Source organism: Halichoerus grypus, chromosome 8, assembly GCF_964656455.1.
Source record: "Halichoerus grypus chromosome 8, mHalGry1.hap1.1, whole genome shotgun sequence".
NCBI lineage: Eukaryota > Metazoa > Chordata > Mammalia > Carnivora > Phocidae > Halichoerus > Halichoerus grypus.
The window spans coordinates 117,832,678-117,844,346 of record NC_135719.1 but is presented as its reverse complement, the minus strand read 5'-3'; positions in this window follow the sequence as shown (position 1 = coordinate 117,844,346).

Here is an 11,669-nt window from a genome sequence, read left to right as displayed (position 1 = left end):
CACCATTCATCAACCCAACCCAACCCAGAAAAATCCTCCTACTTGTCCCTGGACTACATATTCTGTGCTTGGGCTGGAACAGGTTCACCGTGTGTTCCCTCACCACAACCATCTCCCCCACCCATTTCCAGGTGTGTCCTTTGGTGACCTCATAGCAGCCTTCTCTTCTCCTATGTGCACAATGTCAGGAGCAATCTTCATGCTCAGGCCTGGACTTAGGACCTCTGGGCTTTACCCCCATGTCTCTTACTCCTCTCTCTAGGGTGTTATCTCTGGCTATGATTCCACACAAGTGGCTTCCAGCCTCCTTCTTGACAGCATGGTTTATATTTAGGTTTGGCTGCAAATGAGCAGACAGATGATGCAGAACTACCTCTTCCCCGGGGATGGGCCCTGCTTTGTCTTCCTGACATTCTCTCTAGGAAGAGAAGTGCTGTCTGGTGGCCAAGAAGCAAGAGAAGCATAGTGAGAGGTGAGAAGAATGTTTAGTAGCTAAAGGAAAAGGTGGGGAGATATGAAAAGGGAAAGTAGGAAGTGAAGCATTAGGGACTGCCTCAGCACAAACTGTTGATCTCAAAAAAACACAACAAAACAAAACAAAAAAAAGGAAAAAAAGATTCCTTATATCTTTGGAACTTGGGGTGTGATATAGACTCAACAAATCTTTGAAGCTTAATCAAATACTCACTATGTATCTAGCATAGTCCATGCCCTCAAGAGCTTATGACCAATAGAGGAAACACATTTAAATAAAAATTATGATGCAGAAAAGAACAGAAGTTGAGTGACTGCTCTGGGAGCTCAGAACCAGCCTGGCACAGTGAAAGGGACATGTCCCAGAGACTGACATAAGAACCGGGTCTAGGACTCAGCATATAAAAAGCATCATGCATCATATTAAGGGATTTAGACTTCATCTTGTAGGGAATGGGGATGGAGTCATAGTTTGTCGGCAAAGGAGTGACACAAATAGATGTGTTTTAGAAAGAGAAGTCTGTGGCAATGTGGCTCAGAGGACAAGAGTTGCAGTCAGGGAACAACTTGAGATACACTCGTGCTCCCCAGAGGAGCATACCTATTTTTTTTTCTTATGTTTTTTTCAAATATAGAATTTTTAAAATTTAAATTCAATTAGCCAACGTATAGTACATCATTCGTTTTTGATGTAGTGTTCAATAATTCGTTAGTTGTGTATAACACTCAGTACTCATCACATCACGTGCCCTCCTTAATGCCCGTCACCTGGTTACCACCCCCCCACACCTCCCTTCTGTAACCCTCAGTTTGTTTCCCGGCTTCTCATGGTTTGTCACTGGCAATGAAATTTAGAGGGAGCAAAAATATGAGACAGTGATGTTTAAAGATTTTACCAGTTTCAAACCCCCCACCCCCAGCAAATGTGACATCCCCCCTCAACTTCTCCAGTGTGGGATCAGCTTACTTTTTGCCTGACTTGCCCCTTGCCGCCACCACCAGCCAGCCGGATAGATGGCTGAAGCGGGAGGCTCCAAATGAGAAGGGGGCGGAACACTGTCTATGCTTCAGAGCCATGTCCTCTTCCTCCCCTGCTTTCCTCACAACCAGTTAGCTCCGCTGATTGCAGGACGGATCCAGTGCTGCCTGCCCACATCACTATTTATGACCCAGATTGTGGGGATTTTCACAGGTGTCCTCTCCAAAGTTGGCGCTGGGAGCTCCGTCCGGGTAACCCAGACAATAAGCTGACTATGCTGGGGTGGGTGTTGCTTCTCTCCAGGTGTGGGCCCGACCCTAAGCTCAGCTTCCCACAGCACCAGGGGCTTCTCTGCCTCAGGAGGGGGGTCTATGATAGCCCAGAAACCGCAAGTTTTCCAGTCCTGAGCAATTGGATGCAAAGAGACCATCTGTAAACAGCCGCGATCCAGCCCCCAGCTGCCTGGCACCGCACCTCCTATCTGCTTCCCAGTTAACACGGTCATTGCTCACCCTTGATCTGTGAAAAGGCAGATCAGCCTGGCACCAGCGCATCTCTGACGGATTGATGACTGACAGAAGCCTGTTCTTTCTCTTCTGCTGTTTACCTGAAGCTCTTCCCTTTCCTACAAAAAAAAAAACCTATCCCTTATCCCATGTCAAGTGATGTTGAGCAATTTGTCCCAAACCTGGCTCACAGCAGGGAGTGACCCAGATGGGACACAGTTGGCAGAATGCTGCACTTAAGAAATTAAGAAGTCATGAAATGTAGATGAAATAGCACAGGCTTTGAATCTGGAAATGCATGCTAGCTTTGCTCTCCGTTAGCTGTCTAGTAGTGGGTAAATTTACCTTCCAGCCTCCATTTCCACGTGTATAAAATGGGCAAAATTAATATCACATTCAATAAGATTGTGGTGAAAATCCCATGAGATAATGTTCCCAGCGCGCTTGGCTCCGCACTACTGTTAAGAAGTTGACGATGGAGAAGCATGCTTCCGTCCAGGCATGATTCCTCCCTCTCCTGGGCTTCCTCTGCACTGATCAACTTCTACTATGTTCTTTGTTAGAAACATGTAACTGTCCTCCTGGTGATCAGTTTACCCCTCTGTGAATTGGCACACTAAGGAACTGTTAGGAGTCACATACAGGTCACTTATCTGAGTGATCTCTCACCTTGTAACACTGTGCAACCAGACCCCAAGCCAGATTTTGGAAGGCAGTGATAAGGGCCTCCGAGCAGTCAGCGTAGGTGTTCCAAGGTCCACCCATCATAGCTCACACAGGTTGGGAGCAAAAGTTCCCTGGGTTTGGGATAAAAAGTTTCTGGCTTTGAAAACACATTAATTCAAAACCAACTTCTGCCATTTGTGTGACTGGGAAGTTGCTCACCCTTTTTGAGGCTCAGTTTCTTAAATTTAAATCAGGGTGACAGTCTGTGGTAAGGATTAGAGGTAATGTTCCTGGCCTGTAGAGGCTCCTTAATAATTGGGCTACTATTACATAGTACAGTCTATATCCGTACGGTCAGGCTCCTCCAGCCCTTGTTGGGGCTGGTAGTGGTCAGTAATGCAGTTGCACAGAGGCGAATACGTTTGCTCCTCTGATCACTGAACCAGTAGGTTCAGGCAACTAGGAGAAAGTCTTCCAGACAGCAGTGGTTATCAGCCCTGGCTGCGCATTAGAATCTGGGGAGCTCCTAACCCTCCAGTGCCCTCACACACCCTAGACCAATTGCATCCAAGCACTGTGGCCGGGGCCCGGACATCAGTGCCTGTAATGCTCCCCAGGTGATACCGGTATGCAGCCAAGGCTGAGAACCCCTGGGCTGCTCCCCCAGTGTGAGTGTGCATATGTAGCACTTGGGGAGGTTACTAAGATGCAGAGTCTGATTGAGAAGGCCTGGGGTGAGGCCCCGATCCTGAATTTCTAGTAAGTTCCCTGGTGATGCTGATGTTACTGAGTAACAAGGGCTAGAGGAAGATTTCTCTCTTTATCAAGATGTGACAGCTGAGAGCCCAGTGTCATGGGAAGAGACAGAAAAACTTTAAGATGGAGTCTTGAGCTCCAAAAGCAGAGTGGCCTGGGACTATTTAAGCAGAGGCGCGTAGCCCTATACTTGCTAGCAGTCCCAAGGAGTATCACTACATTGTAACGAAGTCCAAGTTGATGGTCATAATTACAACCCCAAATCTTTGAGAAAAAGTTGCATTATGTATAGGAGCACTGGTTTAAGAGGACTGGGAAATATATTATATATTTTAGAGAATCTCATAACAAAATACATTATCTTCAACTATAAGAGGTGAGCTTTATACAAATCTTCCAATGAAAAATAACCAATGTTTTATTGGTGCCAATTACTGAATTTACCGGAAGGTTGTCATTCAAAAGGCACCTGACACTCAGCCCTACTCAAGAACTGAGTCAGGCAGTATCACTGTTCCCAATTATTCATTCTCCTGTCCCTCTAAAGGGATTATAGTTTCCCACGCCATTGACACAGGGATTGGCCATATGACTTTTTTGGCCAAAAGAACGTGAGCACTTGAAACGTGCTATGTGCCGCATCCAAGCAGAAGTTTCAAGAACCACCGCATGGTTCCTTTGCCTTCGCCACAAGACTCTATTAGGGGGTGCTCCTTCATTCTGGATCCTAGAATGAAGAAAACATAAGCAGGGCTTGCAACGGACATGTCCAGGGGTGAAAAATAAGCATTGTGACAAATGACTAGTACATGAGCAATGCAGAGAGGATTGCAAAAAACAGAAAAGATGCCATTCCTCCCCACATGCGCAGTGAGGGGGTTATGGTATGAAACAGAAAGTGAGAGTGGCCAGTAGTGAATGTGGCTTCACATATGCAGATCCTGAATGGATGTGTAAATGTGGGGAGAAGGAGAAAACAGATACTTCCTGGTAGATTTGGGGAGGTTTCTTAGAGAAAACACTCTCTGAAATGAAGGGAGTGTCTGGAAGAAATTAATATAGTGAATTATCCTAAAAGGTGAGAGGGCTTGGGTTAGGTATTAGATTTGAAGCCCAACTTTAGAGTTAGATTGAGGGAGGAGGCAGAGAGGGACAAAAACGGGTGAGGGCTTTGCTATAAAGAGTGACAGGGGCACCTGGCTGGCTCCGTTGGTTAAGCGTCCAACTCTTGATTTTGGCTCGGGTCATGATCTCAGGGTTGTGAGATCGAGCCCCACATCTGGCTCCACACTAGGCATGGAGCCTGCTTGAGATTCTCTCTCTCTCCCTCTCTGCCCTCCCCTACCTCTCTCCCTCTCTTAAAAAAAAAGAGTGACAAATTTTTGCCTATGAGAGACACCAAGCCTTCAAGATGCTTCTTTCCTCATCTTCCTGATGAAGGCATCTGGGACCACTTTCAACATCTCTTCTTTACTCCCTAGAGAGGAACCACATGGATCTGATTGACCAGACTCCTGGGCACTGATTTGACTTTTCCTTGCTCTTACTCTGGTTCCATTTTCTCTGGTGCTGATGGATGTGGTCTGTGGTTAAACAACAAGGTCACTTAATTCTCTAGCCTAGAACAAATAAGGTACCCCAGGACTTAATCTAGTTCCCTCAAGTTTGGCCCCAGGTCCTAGAGTAATAGCCCCAGCTGTCATGAAGTATCGCCTTGACCAACCATTGTCCTGTGCTATATTTCCCTTGCACACCTCACCTGCAAGGAGAAATAATTAATGTGGTCAGGCTTCATGTATTCCTGTGTCCTCTGGCCAAAACTCCATCTTTAATACCATTTTAATGCCAAACCCCCCTCTGATTTCTAAGACTACCTATCTTGCTCATGCCTGCTATCCTTGTGGCTATCACCTGATGCCCAGACAGATATTTTCAGCCAGAGTCAAGTTATAAATAACTGTGCGCGTGTGTTTGTCTTTTAAGAGCACGATGACATTTTATAGTTATGACAATGGGGGGCATTATTTCCTAAACTTTCCTTTCCAGTTTATCGGAATCCAAATAAGAACATAAGATCTGAAAACAGGTGAACTCAGCTCAGCAACTAAAGAGTACATGAAAAAACAAGTAAATCCCACAGAAGTAGAAAAGTAGAAATGGCCACAGGAAAAGGACAAGTATGAAGAAAAGAGAAAGTCTTAAAATGAGAAAGTCAGCTAGGGACCAAATGACTTGAGCATCTCCCCCCACTTCTTTCCCCTCATCTCTCCTCCATTTGATGAAGCAGCCAATTTTAGCTCTTAAGAGGCTTGGGCTGAGGTGGATGTTTCTTTGTGTTGCAAGCCAACAGAGAAAAGAGTCTTGCAAAATCATTTTCTTTCTCTTCTCTGCATGTAAAATCCATTATACGGCTGAGGCCATTTCTCTGCTCTAGAGAAAAGAAAAGTATTTACAAAGAAGGCAGAAGAATGTCTTCACACATGTACACAAAAGAGAAGGCCAATTAAAGCCTACAATAGGGGGGAGCTTTGCAAGCTTATTTCTGCTAGGAGCAAAAACTCCTGGCCATCAACCAGCTTCCTTTAGACAAGCAACCAAATCTGAGTCATAGGGATAAGAGACCTAAATAGTTGGTCAAAATTTGACATCCACTGGCTTGTACTCCACCATCTTCCTGCAGGCCTCATCATGAGGGCACCAGATAGAATGGCCTAAGGGAAACAGAATTCTCCTGGCACAGCAGGTATCTTTAATCACCCAGAGCCATTAGATCAAAAGGATGCAGTTTAATTCTGTCTCTGTTCATAGAGCCACTTACCTTCCCCTCTGCATCCCTCATTCCTTTTCTACTTTTCTATTTTCTGGGTTTCTTTTTTTAATCCTCAAAAAATAAAATCTTGCTTCCTTCTAATCACTACTATCCACAATTAACAGGAGGGGCTTTCCTCCAATTAACTACTGTCCCCAGAGTAAGATGAGCATGTAGGAAGCCAAGCTGGTGAAGCATTAGGAGTGAAGGTAGGGCAAGACCCAGACTGGGGGGCAGAGAAAGATAAGGCCAGAGTTGAACCTGAGGAGAAGACCAGATGGGGGCAAGACTTGCTGGGGAGCACTGGGGTGCTGGGAAGGGAAGATAAGAAACATATGAGTCATACTTTATACCAGGCAGAAGCTGGGCTGCTATCTCATACCAATGGAGAGACCATTGTTATGGCAAAGGAATGAGGAGGCTGACCCCAGCTGTTGAATTCTGACTGCTGACAGCCTTTAAGCCTCACCCCTCCCTCTTCCTCTTGTGCCCACAGCAGCTGATAAGAAATCCTGGGTGCTCCCTTTTTTGGTGGGAGTGAGGGATTCACACTCAGCAAGCTGGTGCCTATACAAGAACTCTCACTCTGGCTCTACTCCCTACCACAAAAAAAATCTCTGTGCTGGATGCTTTGTCTTCTTTCTCAGACATCTCCCTCCCCCCACCCCACCCCTGCCTGAGTGGCCTGCCCTGCCCTCCTCAAAGACCTGTTACGTAATCCAAACCTTTTCATACCCTCTTTGTGTGCGCAGGGGCCATTGTCAGTCTCTACATTTGAACCAAAGTTTGAGTAGGCGTCCACCTGAGTCTGCGGGTAACAGAGAAGAATAGATCTAGGAGTATACTCTCATCATCCATGGTAATACCTGGTAATGATATATTCAGGCAAAACAACAACAACAAAACAACTTCAGAAAAGCTGGGTCAAGTTGACAAAGAGAAGGTCAAGGCTAGATTTGATACAGCTGATGGGGCATAGAGATGGAGATGGTGGGGAGTCAAGTCAGTATTTCTAATCTCAGCTTATTAGTCAGCGTCTATCAGCTGGGCCACTTCCATGAATTTGAACCGCCTATAAAATCACATGCTACAAGCACATAAAATGTGAGCTGGGAACATTGACCATGGTTCTAGGAAAACTCTAAACCTCCATTTATCTCACTTGTTCTGACCCTTTCTCCCTGAGTTTTCAGTCTTCATCTGGTTCTCTCACTGCCTCCAATTTTTATTTTATATGTTCACGATTTGATTATTTGCTTTGGATATAGTCTGACTTGAGCTGGTATTCCCCCCTTCAGATTTCATTCAAAATTTGATTTTTGCAACCATACATTAGGACTCTGGGTAAGCAATGCCCCTATATATACTACACACACACACACACACACACATGTTCATACACCACACACACCAGGAATGGAATGCTGACTAGTGAGAACAAAGAGCTAGTGAGATCTATTCAGAATCCAAGCTTCCCAGATATCTTAAATACCCCACCCCATGGTTTACATCAGGCTATACATTACAAGGAAATTACATGCATATGGAATCTAGTTGTACCATCTAAAAGACAAGGCCTCTAAGGCCTTTGCAGGAAGCATAAGAGAAAACTGAGGGCCAAGCCCTAGCTTGCTTATAAATATGGGACATATAACACTTCCACTCACAACCAAGTGACTAGTTAGCTCTGTCCAACTCAAAAGGGTGTGGCAATGTGGAAGAGCATATCTCTGCTGTGGTGGGTTTAAGACTCTAGGTCAAGGTCATAGGCTCCCATCGTATATGGCCCAGCTACTCTGACATAGAGATTTTCCAAAGGCAACAGACAATACCTCTAAGATGGAGCTGCTATCTTCCAGAAATGGCTCAGAGCTCACAAATACACTAGCATGTGAATGGCCCCAAAAAGCTTATCACCAACAGGACAAAATCAACTCTGACAGTGCAACAGGAAATGCTCATATAGTTTATTTGAGACATAGTAGGGGGTGGGAAGAGGAGCCTATGTGTAGCTACCAAGCCATATAAGGACTGAAAATGGACCATTTCATGATTCTCATATTCTACTTCACCTAGTACACTGGGCCAAAAGAGGACAAAGATAAGTTGCTTAAATCGCTCTTTCTGATGCAGCAAAACAAATGCTAGTTGCAAACTAAACACAGCTGAAGGGAGAGAAGGCATTTGCACCCAACTACTACTGGTTTGCTGCCTGGTCAACTCACTCAAACTCAGCAGTCAAGTTGTATTCCTCCATGCTCCCAATTAAGCTGAAGAATCTTGGTTTCTTCCACAGGTTCTGAGTGCGCTATGAAGCCTGGTGAATTTCTTGGGGTTCCTCCTTGCAAAATGAGTCTAGTTTGCAGGAGAAAGAAAAGAAGGTTGGAGCAGACCCACCTGCAGCTTAGGGCTACCACAGCTTGGTCATAGATTATGCAGGAGTCCTCCTCCAAGCCTTGGAGTAAATCTTGCAGGTTACTGCCTTCATAATCTGAACAAATTTGGCTTTGCAAAGCATTAAGGGGCCCAGGAGATGTGGAGAGGAAAGGAAGAAAAATGGAATGGTTTCCAGGTAGCAATTCAGTTTTTCTTTAGGCTGAGAGTTCAGCCATCTCTGTATTTTCCAAAGATCCACTAGGGAACATTTTCAGGGCGTAACCTCCACTTTGCCTTACTGATTGGCTATCTAGAAAAATAAATGTCTCAATAGGCAACACCCAACTCGTCTAGATGACTCCATGTGTAGCTTCTCTTGGGGAAGCCACTTTTATAAAGCAGAGGGGAAATTCTCAAATGCTGGGCCATTGAGTAGTATTTGTGGAAGCAGGAGACTCCTGTGCTCTCCTTTCCCCACTTCCCTCTGCCCTATCCCTATCTCCATCATGTGGAAGATCCTCAATCTTTTGGAGGCCCAGCTGGGTCCAAAGCCTGAGGTTAAGCTATGTCTAATTTATGGGGTGGGCTTATCAGAAGTCTATTAAGAAGTATCACCCATTCTAGAGGAATACAGGAGCCACAAACAACGAGCTTAACCCTATGAGAAAATCTTAGTGGTCAGAGGAGGCTCTGAGCTCATCTTAGGGCTGACCGTGCAATTTTATTTCCCAACCAGCCCTCCTGAACTCCTATCACTTTGATAATATGAATAAGAATCATTTGCTGACCAACTTATGTGTCAGTCACTGTACCAGGTGCATTATTATGTATGAATATGAGCTAGTTCTTAATATACCAAGCATGCAATTAAAGATTGTCAAGAAGCCAAAGTTGAAGGGGCGCCTGGGTGGCTCAGTTGGTTAAGCGACTGCCTTCGGCTCAGGTCATGATCCTGGAGTCCCGGGATCAAGTCCCACATTGGGCTCCCTGCTCAGCAGGGGGTCTGCTTCTCCCTCTGACCCTCTTCCCTCTCGTGCTCTCTGTCTCTCATTCTCTCTCTAATATATAAATAAAATCTAAAAAAAAAAAAAAAAAAAAAAAAAAAAGAAGCCAAAGTTGGGTATTTATGAACTAAAATGAGCAGTTTATGGAGTTCCCTAGGGACTTTAGTCCAGTAGATCACCAAGAAATCTGGCTGCCACCACCTACACTGGGGAAGGTGGATGAGGCTCAGATGGTGTCTGTGGATTTGCAGAGAACTGGTGGATACGAAAAGTTCCTGAAACTCTGGAGAGGAGCATGTGATCAATCTGGCCTCATTGTTGTCTGGAGTGGGTCATAATTTTCAATTGCTAATCTTGAATTCATTAAGAGATCTTCAGACTCGTACTTGCTTATCATTTGTGTTTAACTCATGCACTGGTACATTCTGGTTGTTATGTTCTCACAAGGCCTTACCTCCCAGTCCTCATGTCACCTAAAAGTGGGACCATGTCAGACAGATGCTCTTGTCCCCATTTCAGGGGCTGGGTTCCAGTGATAAAGGAACCCTAATGATACAAACCTGTGTAAACAACCAAGTGATTTGGTTAGACAAGAAGAGAAGTTCCTTGAACCAAAATGGGAACCAATTTTGGCCATTAGAATTGTGAGTAAAGAGGCTCTGATGTCAAGACCCACAGCCCCGCCAGGCAGCGCATGCTCACTGAATCAGGGAGTGAATGCTGGTGGTGTGAAAGCAAAACCTTTTGCGGAGCGCACAACCATTACCTGCAGAAAAGGAAAGATCACACATAGAAGAGACCGGGACAGATGCCCCCTCACGCCTCCATCTCACTTTCCACTTATTGCCATGCTGTTCTCCTTCCCTCCACCCCCCTTTACTCAGTGCCATCTGGTCTCCTTCCCCACTTTTTGGGCCAAATAGCATCCTCACAAACCCTGCCAGCCACCTCCTACTGCCAAACACACTAGTCTCTCTCTGTCCTTGCTATGGGCTGAATTATGTCCTTGTAAAAGACATATTGAAGTCCTCACCTCCAGTACCTCAGAATGTGACCTAACATGCAGACATCATTAGTTAAGATGAGGTCATACTGGAGTAGGGTAGGCCTTTAATCCAATTTGACTGTGGCCATATAAGGGAACATGTGAAGACACAGAGACACACAGGGAGAAGACATTCATGTGAAGAGATTTGAGTTATGCTGTACCAGCCAAGGAATGCCTGGGGCCAGCAGAAGCTAGGAGGAGGCAGAGGAGAATCCACTCCTAGAGCTTCAGAGGGCGCATGACCTTGCCAACACCTTAATTTTGGACTTCTAGCTTCCAGACTTGTGAGAGAATAAATCTGTGTTTTAAGCCACCTACTTTGTGCTACTTTATCATGGCTGCTTGGAAACAGATACAGTCCTCCTCTTGCATTTTCAACCTGTTCCACTTACCTCTTCTCTGTCTCAAAACTCTCCCTTACCCTGATTGCCTCAACCCAGCATTACCTTACTTCTTCACTGCTCTGCTCTTTTCTCCTCTCTCCTTGGTGTCCCTAGATGCTTCACCCTAGATGTGCATGCATGTTCTTGGTAGTTTTCCCTTTGAATTTTGCTCTTTCTGTGATAAGACTCTCTTTAGGTTTCGGCTCGCACACTCATGGAGATCACTCTCCAGTTGAGATCATTCACTTATTGAGCACCTACTCTGTGTTAAGCATAGAGTTAGACGCTATAGATATGGGAGAAAGCAGCACAGCTATGGGACTAGTGAACTATGAAGTCTTAATTTCCTGTCCTCCAGCTCCATTTACCTACCTCTTTATCTGGCACCTCAACCCTAATTCACCAGCCTCCCCAGACTGTTCCTCCACTTGGTTTACTATTTTGGTTAATCACTCCATCAGTCTTCTATTTCCCCAGGCTGGTGACCTTGGCTTCTCTTTGATTGTTCCTTTTCCCCTAACAATCAATCCATTATCATGTCCTTTGGATGCTGCCATTATCTTGTTCCTTCACAACCACACTTGTTTAAACCCACATTAATTCTCAACTGAAATAGTCTGGCAACCTCCTCTCCAGTCTCTCTACCTCTCGCCTCTCTCCCTTCTGAG